We start from the raw sequence: 13,328 nt of genomic DNA on the forward strand, positions 1-13,328 counted from the left end.
GATTTCTGACCCTTAGTGATTAGGAGAAGAAAAATCTAACACCAACCTAATTATATCTTTTGAAGGCAACATGTCTTTTCTGCTGGATATATGGGGTGTCTATTTTCACTAAATTTGCTTGGTACTCTGTGACCTCTTTTGATCTGATGTCTCAAATCTTTCTTCAGATCTGGAAATTTTTTTTTTAGTATTTGTTTGATGATTCGTTTTTGTTGTTTAATTCTAAGTACCACCATGTTGGTACTTCTCAATCCTTCACCAAACTCCCTCAAATCTTAGTCTCCATATCGAAACTTTTTTTCTGCAAAATTCAGTCAAATGATTATAATTTCTTGTGACATAATGAGATGTATATTTGGTATCTGCCTCTGGTTCCTGACACAGAGTTCCTAAAACTCTGGTAATTTACTGAGTGATAGGGGTGATAAGAGCATTTTTTTAAAACAGTATTTGATCTTTGTCCTTGGTTCCTGACAAAAGATCTTCTAAGCCCCTTGGCATCTTTGACAATGTAAGAGTGTCTTCTGGATTCTAATGAATGACTCTTTGCTGGGGTCTCTAAACGGCTTCAGGATGGAGGCTGCTTGAAAGAAGGACCAAAGCAATGCTGACACTTTCAGCCACACACACCTATCTCCAAAGAAGGCAGAGGCGCTGGAGACTAAGCTGATCACTGATGGCCAATGATTTAATCAGTCATGCCTATATAATGAAATCTCCATAAAAACTCCCAAAATGATGGGTTTGGGAGAGCTCCAGGTTGGTGAACACATTGACATATCAAGAGGATGGCACTCCCCAACTCCACTGTACAGAAGTTCTTGCACTCAAGACACATTCAGACTTTTCTCTGTGTACCAATTCATCTCGCTGTTCATTTTTACACTTCATAATATCCTTTGTAATAAACTGGTAACATAAGTAAAATGTTTCTCTCAGTTCTGTGACTTGTTACAACAAATAATAAAATATTATTCGTAAAAAGTAGTTCATGGGAACCCCAAATTTGTGCCCAGTCAGAAGTAAGTGTGGGTAAGCTGGCACAGAGACAAAAGTGACTCCATCTTGGATGCCAATCCAGCATGTTGACATCTGAATAGCCCCAGTCCTATAAATGCCTCCTTGCTTCTATTTTATTTGTAAAAACAAAGAAAATTGGTGTCATTGCACACAATATACACTATGACACGCACAGCATTCTTGACTGTTCTGGAGGGTTGCCTTAAATTGTCTTGCTGGAGTACCTATCCCCTTTCCTTATGGGATATAAGCCTTGCATCTGGGGAGTAACAGTGCAGGGATCAACCTGCTTTGCAGCCATGCTTCTGTCTGTAGGATCCCCAAAACAACACCCTATACCAAAAAACTGGATATGTGTGCCTCGTTCTTTGGATTCTCAGCTCCTTTGGTATTTGGGGGTTGCTTTGCTTATACGGCCCTTTCACAGAACAAATGGCAAGTCAGCAAGAAGGGGTCAGGAAACCTAAGTTTGGGTAAGAGGAAGGAACCATTGCAGGGGACGTCCTGAGGGGTGGGGATGAGGCATGGTTACTATGTAGGGTGGTGTTGCCTGTTTGCTAGATGCCTGTGGACTGTTGCATGAGTACAGGGATTCCCTGAAAATGCCAGAGGGTTTACAAATCTTGTTAGTAAATAGCCGTATGTCCCACTGTGATAAGAAAGATCACAAAACAGCCACAATAGTGCGTTTGCCACTGTTAGGGGCTGTGCAAGTGGCCACAGAAGCACAGGTAGTGGCTGAGGGGAGTGTAGGAAAGCTGGAGAAAGAATTACACTTAGAAAGAGCTATGAGAAGTTCCACATCTGTGTTAGTGCCTGGTTTGGCAGATAAGCTTTAAACGCAGGAGGCACCATTGGAAACCTTAGCTTGCTGCTTTGTACGGCTGGGAGGGACAAAGCTGTGCCAGCCAGAAGTGCAGGCTTTCCTTGCCAAATCAGAGTGAGATGCAAAGATCTGAAATTTTTGGGAACCAATTAGTGAGTCACATGATGACACAGAGGTTAACTCAGAGGTGGGAGATAATTATCCTCTCCTTTTGAGAGCAAAAACGCTCATGTGCCACAAAGCAAAAGCCCAACGCATGCAGCCCTGGGCAGGATTATCGGGCATAGCAAACACTTTTAAACAGCTGCTGAGAGAAAACTTACTTACATGGATGGTGTGGCTATGGGACACCAGTGGGGATGGCCTCTCCCTAGCAGGGAGTAAAGCTGAACAAATGAGAGAGTGCCCATCTGGGAGTGGCATGGCCCGCTTTTGGGGAAATTTGTGTATGAGCTCTGGGAAGCCATTTCTGATTTTGGAGAAACTAAAAGGGAAGAGAAAAGGTTACTAAGGGAAAAGGGAAAATGAGAGAAAGAAAGTCTGCTGGACTGAAAAAAAAGAGGTAAAACCCAGTTAGGACTACTAGGAAACAAATGTGATATGATTTGATCTTAGCTGGAGTAGACAAAACATACACATACACAGGCAACCTAATGTCATACTAGTGGGACTTTGGAATGCCCTGGCTTCCAATTAATAGTTTAGACCTCTTCCCAGAACCCCACTAGAGGAGAGAGAAGAAAAAGAAGAAATTCCACTTAGAATGACTTCAATTTCTGAGTTCCGGAGGTAGACTGCTACCCAGCCTAAGGACTAGGGTGGTGCCAAGGATGCCTCCATGCCAGAGCAATATGGGGTTAACAGAGGCCTCCTGTGGAGCTCACAATGTATTGGAATCCAAGTAAGCAGAGAACATCACTTCATAGATACAGTGGCTTTAAGAATGCATCTTAATTCATGCCAACCCAGAGACATGGTAAATAGGCAGCAGGTTATCAGTGCCAAACAATCGGAATGAAACAAACACCTCTCCTCCTTGGTATCAGGTGGAAGCTCCCCCACTTATTATACTGTCTTCATCTCACCTCTTCCAGAAAACATCTTGGGTATGGGCGTCCTGTTACGGTGCATGCTACAAACATCTGTGGGAGAATTTCGCCTATGGGTTCCAGCATTAATGGCTATTTTAAGAGGGAAGCAATATGGAAATATGTACCTCTTCCTAATCTATGGTGTATTATTAATATGAAACAGTACCATCTTCCTGGTGGGACAGAATAAATCACAGCCACCATACAGGAGCAGGCCAAAGTTAATATTATCCAGCCAGCCCAAAGCCCCTTTGAGTCCTGGATGGCCAGTAAGAAAGCCAGATGGCACCCGAATCATGACAGTAGGCACAGGAAATAAATAGGGAGGTTCCAAAGATACATGCAGCTGTGTCTAATATAATTCAAGTGATAGAGCAAATAATACAAAATACAGAAACTTACCATGCTGTGTTAGATTTGGCTAGTGCTCCGGTAGCATCCCTTTACACACTGACACACAGGCATTACATTGATGATATTACCCTAACTTCTGAAAACTTGTCATTGCTGTGGTAACAGGCAACAGTTTAATGCCTTGTGTACCTTTCTTCAATTTAGATGATGGGCCATCAGCCTGCAAAAGATCCAGGGCCCAGGGCCTGCTATAAAGTTCCTAGGGGTTACTTGATTAGGTAAGATATGCCTTATCCTACACACACTCATTGACAAAATACAATTTCTTCTATGCTTAAAACAGTTACACGGTTACCAAGTTTTCTAGGTATTTTGGGATATCGGCAAACTTTTATTTCACATTTAGCTCAATATTTGCATCCCATATACTGAACAGTAAATAAGAGACCTAGTTGGTGCTGTGACAAAAAATAAATAAATAAATAAATAAAATAAAAACCAAGAGGAAGCATTTGAGAAGGCCGTTATTAGTGGCTCAGGCACAAGTCTTGGGTTCCGCCCTCTCTGGATTACCAATCTCTTGAGATACGACCATAAGCCCTGAAGGGATTAGTTGGGCACTGGGACAAGTCTAGCATGGGAAAAGAGTTCCCCTAGGACTCTGGCCACACCTATGGAAGGGTGCTGAAACCCACTATTCCTCTATTGAACAACAGGTCCTGGGAATATACAAGGACTTATAGAAAGTTTTTCAGAAAGTTGAACCCATAACTGCTACTTTGCCAGTAACAGTGAAAACTGTCTCCCTATCAAGAGCTGAATAGAAGGGAATTTTCAGGCGTGCCTCAGCTATTGCCCAAGACTCCACTTTACAAAAGTGGCATGCAAACCTGCAATAACACAGTACCCTCTCCACAAGTGCCTTGGGGGATGAACTGCAATAGAAAAGGAGACCAGTGCTGCCCCTGTTGTGGAGCCCCCACAGGAGAAGCCTCCAATGCTACACAAAGGCATGGCCCCCATTCCTGAAAACTCTTGTTACTCAGATGGGTAGAGCCTAGGTGCCCCTTGTGCATGGGTGGCAGTAGTTGTACAATCGTAGACAGATACCATCTGGTTTGAGATGGGAATGCAGCAATGTAGTCAATGGGCAGAACTCTGAGCTGCATGGCTGGTTTGTACCCAAGAGCTGTGACCTATAGTTCTCTGTACAGGCACTATGGCAGTATTTAAGATCTTACAACATGGCTTGCACAAAGGGCCCGAGATAACTAACATGTATTTAAGAAACCCTTATGGAGAGCTGCCATGTAAAAAAATCATTTGGGAAGGCTAGAAGAATATGCTGTGAGCCTAATTTTGTATCATGTTTTAGCACATTGGTTAGATTCATCCCCTGGTAACATGGAGGCTGATACCCTAGCAAAAATTAGGACATTGGCTCCCTGGCAATCCTCTGAACTAGCTGATTGGGTACATAAGCATAGTGGGCATCACATTGTTTGCATACTTTTCATGGGTGGGCAAAGGTTTTGCCTCAAGCCATTAGAAACCGTAACTCAGTTGAGGTGAATATAGGGCTGGCACCACACCAACAACATGCGACACCCACAGAGGAGGGCCTCTTAACCACAGTAGTAAAGAAAGACTGACCAGACACATTTCTACCTGAACTGACAAAAGGCCAATACCAAATATTATCAATTATTTGGGATGTCCCAAGACTTTGAGACAGGGGAGGGGATACTTGAATGGAGATTAGACTGTCAATTTCCCCCAGGTTGGATAGGGTATTTCTTGTCAGAGAGTAAAGAAATCCCCGGCCAACTAAAGTGGTCTCCGATGATCCTGTTTCAGTCTGGACCAAAACGCTCCACATACCAGTACACTGAAACATAGCTCCTTTTAAAAGGCACTCTGATCAGCCATTTAACATGATTCTTTGCAGCCCCTGTTACCTTAAAAATATCACTGGCACCTTCACCCATCAGGTAAATTGTTTGGTGTGTGCCCCTAGCCCATAATCAGACAGCCTCTGTCATAACTGAGATGACACTACAGTCATCTTGTTTGATGAAGAAGAATTGCCCCATCAAGTGCCTACTAACCGCTGATATTTCCTCCCATAGTCTTCTGCTTCTGTTGCTGCTCTGCCCTACAAAAGGTCTGTTTGTTTGGTCCTGGGGAACATGGTGGCAAAAGACATTATTAATTTTGTGTCTTATACTTGGCATGAGTATCATTGCCTGTTATTGTTTACATTGTTGCTTTGCTTCTGCTTACAAGTAGAAGACAAATTGATGCAATTGGTTCATGCTATTGAAATGACTACAGCACCTCTCCTTTCAGGAGGTATAGGGACCATTGCAGAAGACTTGGGTGCCTCAGATTGTAAGACCCAGATTAGAGGGGTGGAGTGTAGAGACAAAAGAGCCTCCATCTTGCTCCATCTTGGATGCTAATCCGCCATGTTAACTTCTGATTAGCTCCAGTTTCATGAATACCTTAAGATTTCTACTTCATTTACTGCCCCCAGCGTAAGAACAAAGCATGCTTGATGTTATCACACATATTATAGGCTATGATGCACATAGAATTCGTGCCTTTTTTGGTGGGTGACCTTTAATTGTCTCGCTGGAGCAAATTTACTGTTTCCCTATGGTATGTGGAGTATACCATATGGGTCTGCATAGTAACAGTGCAGAGATTTATCTGCCTTGTGGCTGCCCAAGACGATACTGTTGTCTGTAAGTTCCCTAGTAAAACACTGTTCCGACAAACTGGATTTGTCTTCCTTCTTCTTTGGTTTATCAGCTCCTTTGGCATTTGGGGTCCCTTTGCATGGTATGGCCCTTTCACAGAACACGTGGGGATCCAAATACTTGTGATTGGTGTCTGAAGTTGAGGGCAGTTTTTGAGACTGAGTCCTTAGCTTGCGGGATCTGTGCTAACTCTGAGTAGTTAGTGTCAGAATGAAATTAAATTGTAGGTCCCCCAGCTGGTGTCCACAGAATATTTTAAAATTACTTGGTGTGGAAAACCTACACATTTGGGTATCAAAGTGTTGTGAGTTGAGTAGCAGTTTTCCTCTTGCATCCATTTAAAAATTTGTCATAATGGTTTTCACAAGAATACTTTCTTTTCTGATCTTAATGTTTTTTCTTTTTTAATGTCAATATTCTAGATTTTATTGTGAATAAAAATTAGCTAATTCATTTATTTGGCTCCTCCTATTCTTTTTAGTAAACTCACTCCATATCTGCTCTGTTCAATAGATTCGCCTCCAGTTTTTATTTATTTATTTATTTATTTGCTTTTGTTTTTGTTTTTTGTAGAGAAAGAGTCTTTCTCTGTCACCCAGGCTGGAGTGCAGTGGCACCATCTCGTCTCACTGCAACCTCCACCTCCTGGGTTCAAGCAATTCTCCTGCTTCAGCCTCCCGAGTAGCTGGGACTACAGGTGCATGCCGCTACGCCTGGCTAATTTCTTTTGTATTTTAGTAGAGGCGGGGTTTCACCGCGTTGCCCGGGCTGGTCTCGAACTCCTGAGCTCGGGCAATTCACCAGCCTCAGCCTCCCAAAGTGTTAGGATTACAGGCGTGAGCCACTGTGCCCAGCCTGCCTCCAGTTTTGTGCTGACCAATCATCCTAAAATTATCTTATTTCTTTATTGTACTCAGGTTTAATTTCTTTACCTTATTTGCTTTTTAATCCTAAATTCAATAGATGTGATGCCTCTTTTATAACTTACAAGCCTGTCTTAACAAAAGCCAGATGCACAAAGGTCCTGATTTTGCCCATGCTAGACCTAAGAGAAAAAAATTCTCAAGACAAACACTCTGTTTTTAGCCATTAACAAAGCATATACGTTACCCTTTTATATGTTTATATTGATTATTTTGGTAAACCTTCCAATAAATATAAAACAATGTTTAATAATAATCTCTGAGAAACTTCCTTGAATTTTTGACAATAATGGACAAGGCATTATGGGTAAGATTTGATGGACTGAGATGAAGACCTGACCGTTGCAGAATTTTTTATGTTCAGTTACCAAGTACTTTATTCAAACTTTAAAAAAAAATTGGCACTCCGTAATTCCTCACTTTCCTGTATAATAGCTTTTAGAATTTACATGAAGGATGTTGCTTACATATGCTAATTTTTATTAGCATTTGTAATTGAAAAATAATACTCTGCAAGTACTATTTTTTTAAATATTTATTATTATTGAATTCTATTTTAAACCTGAAGATCACATTTACGACAGCTAAGTAGACCCCTGAATAGAGGTCCCAGATAGGGCCAAAAGTGAGTGCTTTGTGTATAATTTACTTACTACTTGTTGTTTAAGTTTTCCAATATTAATTACATATGCCAAAACTATCTCTATATAGGTCAGGCTTCTCCAGAAAAATGAAATCAATATGGTGTGTGTGTGTGTGTGTGTGTGTGTAGAATAAGATATATTGTAAGACATTGTCTCACATTATTATGGAGACTGACAAATCCCAAATTGCCATATAGGTTAGGAAGCTGGAGACCCGGGAGACTGAATGTTACAGATAAGTCCAAAGATAATTTGCCAGAGAATTTCCACAAGGAGTCTGATTTTGTTGTTGTTGTTGTTGTTGTTGTTGTTGTTGTTGTTGTTGTTCTGTTCAGGCATTCAGCTGATTGGATGAGAACCACTTCATAATGGAGGGCAATCAACTTTAAGTTTACCAATTTAAACATCAATGTCATAAAAAACACGTTTCAAGTTGACACATAAAATTAATCATCATAATATTATATGGGAAAAATCATTATTATATAGAGTCCAAAGACTTAGGTTCAAATTCTAGTTCTATGATAACTTATATGATCTTAGTCAACTCAGTTAACCAGTTTGAGTCTTCATACAGTTTTGTATAAAATAAAAGTTATAACATCTATTGAATTGTTGTGAGGATAAAATAATACTGAAGCATATAGTGCAGGATAGAACTGAATAAAAAACCAGAGTATGAAATTTTTTCTGCAATACAAAAAGAAAGAAAAAATACAAGTTGATTTCTGGAGGATATGGGAAAACAATAGGTAAGGGAAACATGATATTAGTTGACTTTCCATAAGTTTCCATTATACCCTCTCACCTAGTTAATTTTATATTAATCAACATGGCAATTTCTAAATGAGGCACTTGGTATACTAGTTAAGAAAAGTGTTATGAAAATATATCTGGATTAGTGTTTGATATGGTTTGGCTGTGTCCCTGCCCAAATCTCATCTTGAATTCCCACATGTTGTGGGAGGGACCCAATGAGAGGTAATTGAATCATAGGGGCAAGTCTTTCCCGTGTTGTTCTGGTAATAGTGAGTAAGTCTCACAAGATCTGATGGTTTTAAAAAGGGGAGTTTGCTTGCACAAGCTCTCTTCTCTTGTCTGCCACCATGTGAGACGTGCCTTTCACCTTCCACCATGATTGTGAGACCTCAGAACTGTAAGTCCAATAAACCTCTTTCTTTTGTAAATCGCCCAGTCTTGGGTATGTCTTCATCAGCAGTGTGAAAACAGACTAATGGAGTAAATTGGTACCAGTAGAGTGGGGCACTGATGAAAAGATACCCGAAAATGTGGAAGTGACTATGGAACTGGGTAACAGGCAAAGGCTGCAACAGATTGGAGGGCTCAAAACAAGACAGGAGAAAATGTGGGAAAGTTTGGAACTCCCTAGAGACATGTCAAATGGCTTTAGCCAGAATGCTGATAATGATATGGACAATGAAATCCAGGCTGAGATGGTCTAAGAGAGAGATGAGGAGCTTGTTGGCAACTGGAGCAAAGGTGACTCTTGTTATGTTTTTGCAAAGAGATTGGTGGCATTTTGCCCTTGCTCTAGAGATTTGTGGAACCTTAAACTTGAGAGGGATGATTTAGGGTATCTGGTGGAAGTAATCTCTAAGCAACAAAACATTAAAGAAGTGACTTGGAGGCTGTAAAATCATGCAGTTTTAAGAGGGAAATGTGGCATAAAAGTTTGGAAAATTTGCAGCCTGACCATGCAATAGAAAAGAAAATCCCATTTTCTGAGCAGAAATTCAAGCTGGCTGCAGAAATTTGCATAAGTAACAAGGAGCCTAATGTTAATCACCAAGACAATGGAGAAAATGTCTCCAGAGACCTTTGCAGCAGCCGCTTCCATCACAGTCCCGGAGATTTAGGAGAGGAAAAAATGATTTCCCAGGCTGGATCCAACGTCCCTATGCTGTGTACAGTCTAGGAACTTGGTGCCCTGAATTCAAGCCACTCCAGCTGTGACTAAAAGGGGCGCAGGTTCAGCTCAGGCTGTTGCTCCAGAGGGTGGAAGCTCCAAGCCTGGGCAGCTTCCATGTGGTTTCAGCCTGCAGATGCACAGTAGTCAAGAATTGAGGTTTGGGAACCTCTGCCTAGATTTCAGAGGATGTATGGAAACACCTAGATGCCCAGGCAGAAGTTTCCTGTAGGGACAGGGCCCTCATGGAGAACCTCTGCTAGGGCAGTGCAGAAGGGAAATGTGGCATCAGAGTCCCCACACAGAGTTCATACTGGGGCACCATCTAGTGGAACTTTGAGAAGAGGGCCACTGTCCTCCAGTGGTAGTTGCACAGACAGCTGGCACCATGCCCCTGGAAAAGCCAAAGACATTCAATGCCAGCACATGAAAGCAGCCAGGAGGGGGCTATACCCTGCAAAGCCAAAGGGGTGGAGCTGCCAAAGGCCATGGGAGCCCATCTGTTGCATCAGTGTGACCTGGATGTGAGACATGGAGTCAAAGGAGATCATTTTGGAGCTTTAAGATGTTACTGCCCTGCTGGATTTTGGACTTGCATGGGGTCTGTAGCCCCTTTGTTCTGGCCAATTTCTCCCATTAGGAATGGCTGTATTTGCCCAATGCCTGTACCCCCATTGTCTCTAGCTAGTAACCAACTTGCTTTTGATCTTATAGGCTCATAGGCAGAAGGGACTTGCCTTGTCTCAGATGAGACTTCAGACTGTGGACTTTTGAGCTAATGCTGAAATGAGTTAAGACTTTGGGAGACTATTGGGAAGGAATGACTGGTTTTGAAATGTAAGGACATAAGATTTGGGAGGGGCCAGAGGTGGAATAATATGGTTTGGCCCTTTCCCCACCCAAATCTCATCTTGAATTCCCACATGTTGTGGGAGTGACCTGGTGGAAGGTATTTGAATCATGGGGGCAAGTCTTTCCTGTGCTGTTCGCATTATAGTGAATAAATCTCATGAGATCTGATGGTTTTAAAAAGGGGAGTTTTCCTGCATAAGCTCACTTCTCTTGTCTGCCACCATGTGAGATGTGCCTTTCACCTTCCACCATGATCATGAGGTCTCCCCAGCCATGTGGAACTGTAAGTCCAATAAACCTCTTTCTTTTGTAAATTGCCCAGTCTCAGGTATGCCTTTATTAGCAGCATGAAAACAAATTAATGTGTTCAAATCCCAGCACTTACTGGTTCATGCAACCAGTCATGAGCCATTTAACTCCTCTAAGCCCCAATTCCCTCATCTATAAAAGCAGAAATAATAAGCGCTTGTCCTTCATAGGGTTTTCATGAAGATTTATATGATAATACATAAAAGCACTTGTCAAAATACCTAGTGTATAGAAAGAGTTCAGTAAGTGGTAACTCTTTTCATTACTGTAATAAATATTAGTAGTTAGGCCTTGTCTTCTTGGTCAATGAAATAAACAATTACACAACACATGCATATATTAAAATACTAGATAAACATTGAAAAATTATAAGCTAGTAATTCTGATATTGTTATTTTCCAAAAGAATCATTTTATATCAAATCTAAAATGTGATAAAAGCAAATATGAGATATTCATTGTTATTGGATTTCAGCACCTCATGGGAAATTTTGCTTAAATCTGCACAACCTCTCCACTGTCAGCCTCTATTGAATTTCAAGAAAGTTTTTTTATTATTATTAACTTTGTTTCTGAAGTTTACTAATAAATAGATAAAACGACTTAAAATATGGCATTCTCAGAGGCAAGATTCTAAAAAGACATGAAATCAAGTTAAAATTGTGCTTTCTAAAATTTCCTGGTGACAATGAGACTTTGCATTTAACTTATTTTTAACTGTCAATAATTGGTGTTAATACACATGTGTGTTTGTGAGGAGGAAGAATAATTTGGCATTAGGTTAATAAATGATTAGTAGTCAAATCTGATCATGTTAAATTACCAAAGTTACAAAACAAAGAGAAATTTCAGCATGCAAAATTGAGCCTAAATCCACAATTAAAATGGAAAAATGATTAACAAACCTATCATATGTAATGTTTATAAACCTTTTCAAAAGGTTTGGCTATGCAGAGAACAAACGTATAGTGGAAATAGACCTCTTATCTCTAGAAAACACATTTGTTAGGCTTAGAAACAAGATATAAATTATGTATACCATTGCTGCAATGAAAAAATACAACTGTTCCTTGAAAATTTCATTAAATTGTAAATAAATTGGAGTTAACCCATGAGTTGATTATTTATCTCAGGAATGTGGGCGAGATTTGAATGCTTGCATGATGAACAGAATAAAGGTAGGCAGTATTTTGATATTTTATCCAATTTGAACATGAAAGTCATATGTATGAGGGGTGGAGGTTCATAATAGAACTAGTTAAAAGAAGTTCCTAAGCCAGCACCTATGAAAAACAAATCAAGTAGAAATTGGAGGAATAATGTTTGTGTATTTTCTTTCAATAAATCAAGCAGCAAAGCACCAAAGGATCTGATGTGTTGGCTCTAGAGATCTGATGTGAACCTAAAAAACTCAATTTGAAAATTGATTACAAGATACTTGAAATCACATCGAAGATGAAAATAAGAGGTGGCAATGATCTGGAATCTTCCAGCCTTGGATCTAATTTATGGCAAGCATCCAGCTGTGTGAAACAATTAAAAGGGATTTAATATAATTTTTTATTTCATCTTCATCTTATAAAAATATGGTTGCTTATTTTTTCAATAACTAAAATCAGAGTGCTACAGTGATAATCTCCTTATGCCCTGAAAAAAATACAAGATAACTGCCCCAATGAAAAGAGCTTATGTTAAGCCACCTACTAAAACAATCACATAAGGATTTGTTTCTAAAGTGGCAGAGCATAGAATTATATTGGGCACTCAGACATAGAGTATAAAGATATAGTCTTGACCACCAATTTCTGATATATTTTTCTATCTCCTTTGTTGCCAGGATACAAGGTCTCTGTGTAATCTCTGGACACCTGCGTTAATACATTACAGTTCTTACCTTAGTCCTGCTTTTCTCCTTCAGGTTTATCCTGTCCAAGAGGGTCTCTCCTCTTTGCCCTCTTACTGAGTCCCAGTTAGTCTGAGTAGAACCTTAATCTACATTTAGTACTGGAGCTCTCTCATGATGCCTAATCTGGAAACTGAGGATTCTCCCTCTTGCTTATCCTAATTCCCAAATTGAAGAACTGACTTAAACCTCTACTCCTTTAACCTAACTCTTCCAAAATTAACTGGATATATCCAGACAAGTCTGTTTTCCAAGCATCTTCTCCCTATTCTATCCTACTATGATTAGATGATATGGACCTGTATCCTGTATCCACAGGTCCATATCATATAATCATAGTAGGATAGAATGCGGAAATGATAGATGCAAATCTGGGGTCAGCTCTTTTTTTTTTTTGTAAAACTTCTTGTCCTTTTTTCACTCCCTTCTCTCATTTTTCCAATTTCCTACTGCAGCTAAGCCAGCTCTACCTCTTGTTCCTCAAATGTGCCTTGAATGTCTTTCATCTAAGGTCACCTCAGTGTACCTTTGCTCCTTCTTCATTTCTTTGCTAGAAATTCTGTCACCTTTCTCTCCCATTGATTCACTTAATTTTATGTAACAACTCTGCAAAGTACTTACTACCTGCTATGGTTTGAGAGTTGAGTGTATCTCATAAAATTCATGAATTAGAAATTTGGTCCCTAGTGTGGCAGTGTTGGGAAGCAGGGCCTTTAAG

Source organism: Gorilla gorilla, chromosome 3 (assembly GCF_029281585.2).
Source record: "Gorilla gorilla gorilla isolate KB3781 chromosome 3, NHGRI_mGorGor1-v2.1_pri, whole genome shotgun sequence".
Lineage (NCBI taxonomy): Eukaryota > Metazoa > Chordata > Mammalia > Primates > Hominidae > Gorilla > Gorilla gorilla.